We start from the raw sequence: 2,069 nt of genomic DNA on the forward strand, positions 1-2,069 counted from the left end.
TCTAGCAAGTTCCACCAAGAGAGCACCACAGTAATGGTTCTGCCATCAAATGAGCCCCAGCCATGCCGTCCCAACAAGGTCCGGGTGTCTGCCCAGGGGTGGGAATGGGGGGGAGCGCTCTTCATCTCAGCCCTGTTAGCGGCTTAGCAACTGCTCCTTCTGCCTGCTATTCCCGCATTCTTTAAGGTTCTCCTTATCTCCTACGAGCCAATCCCTCATTACTCCAATCCCGTTACAGTTAATAATTCTGTACATTAAGCTCTCTCTGTTCAAATGACTGGGTGGCATCTGTGTCACTCCTCACAGTGACAGCTACCACATCCAGGCAAGAGTTTGCCTTTACTGCTGGCAGGGACACAGATGCCAGGGCCTTCTGGGGAGCTTATACAAAGCCTGATCCATAGGCACAGGCATAGGTCTCCCGGCACCCGCTTGCTCCACTGTGACTGAGTGCCTGTGACGTGCCCCACTGTGACCGTGAAGGCCAGCATCCGTGGCCTAAAAGGGTATCCCACTCCTGCGATCCACAACGCCTCCTGCCCACTCCTCTCCTTTTCCTTCCTTGCCGGGTGTCAGACTCGCATCAGTCCAAAGGCTCTGGCTGCCTCCTCGGGCTCCCTGCCCTGCATCCTCCACAGGCACATTCCCCAGTGGGTCTCATGGACATTATTCCGTCTTGGCGTCTGCTTCTGAGGACCTGAGCTAACACAAGCCACGAACCAAAAGGGCAGTGTGTGTGGGAGGGACAATCCACAGGGGTCACGTTAATCCACAAACTCCTTTAACATGAATAACTGTAGAATTGTTTTGTTTTCTTCTAGATGTCTTTTTCTTCTTATATGCATTTAGCACTGTGACCTTATCCTTAACAGCACTTAGAACATTTGGGAATTTTAAACTGCTGTGTGTGGTTTGATTAATGGTTCTCTCTCTCTCTCTTGTAAGCTCCTCGAGAGCAAGGTCCACGTGCATTTTTTCCACTACTGCACGCCCAACTCCTACCATAACGCTGAACACATATTAGAGGCTCAAGATTATTAACTGAATGAATGATTAAGCCTGGTCAGGAATGTTCAGTCTACAGCAAAATTTACTTAGTAGCAAAAGAACACAACTGACAGGACACCATTATGTTACATATAGAAATCCTGGAGAGAGCAGACTTAGAATTCTAGAACACAGATAATGATCAGCTGTCCAGTGACAGTCTCACAAGATCTAATACGGAGTTGTAGCTAAGTGTAGTGCTAGCAGGGTGGGCTCCAGGCTTTGAGCAGAAATAATCAAATGTTAGCACCATGGAGATTTAAGGGGTTGTCAGCTGTCATCAACATGAGGTATTTGAAAAGCAAGCCCTGCCTCTTCCCTGTTCCCCACCAACCTGTGTTAGGGCCACCCTCCCCTCCAGCGTGGCTTGTAATTCTTTGGAACTGTGATATTACCATCTCCAGAAGGCCACTGGTAAAATGGTGTCCAGGAGGAAAAGATTTCCGATCTTTCCATGTTAATAGCACGGACTCAAAATTTCAGACCCCGCTTCCTCTCGGGACGACTCTGCACTTGTGCAACCCCGAGAGTAAGTGCCCCCTTAAATGCTGCACCCCAGGCATCTCTGGGGGCTCCCTGGTCCCCGCCCACTTGGGAGCCTATCAAGCACAGGTTCAGGGGCCCCACCCCAGAGCCGAGTAAATCATACACTTTGACCTGAGAGTTACTGATAAAGAAAGGGAAATCCATCTACTTCATTTCAAGAGGGAGTAAGTCAACCGAGTTAACTGATTAGGACTAAAAACAAACATATGTAATTTGCAAATGGCATTTCAGAAATCAGGATAACTGCCAAAAAGGATGAGCGGAAGGCAGAATACTGAACCTTAACATACTTGCATAAAATTTAATTAAAAAAATTTTTTTTGCATAGGAAAGGAGAAACATGGAGAAAAAGGAATACCTTGGATAGGAAATCAAGACACAAATTAAGCACTGCAAAGAAATACTACATAGAACTTTTTCTTTTGAATTAAGAAGGTTTATAGAAATTTGACTTTGTGAACAAAACAAACCACACA

This window comes from Equus caballus, chromosome 6 (genome assembly GCF_041296265.1).
Source record: "Equus caballus isolate H_3958 breed thoroughbred chromosome 6, TB-T2T, whole genome shotgun sequence".
Taxonomy (NCBI): domain Eukaryota; kingdom Metazoa; phylum Chordata; class Mammalia; order Perissodactyla; family Equidae; genus Equus; species Equus caballus.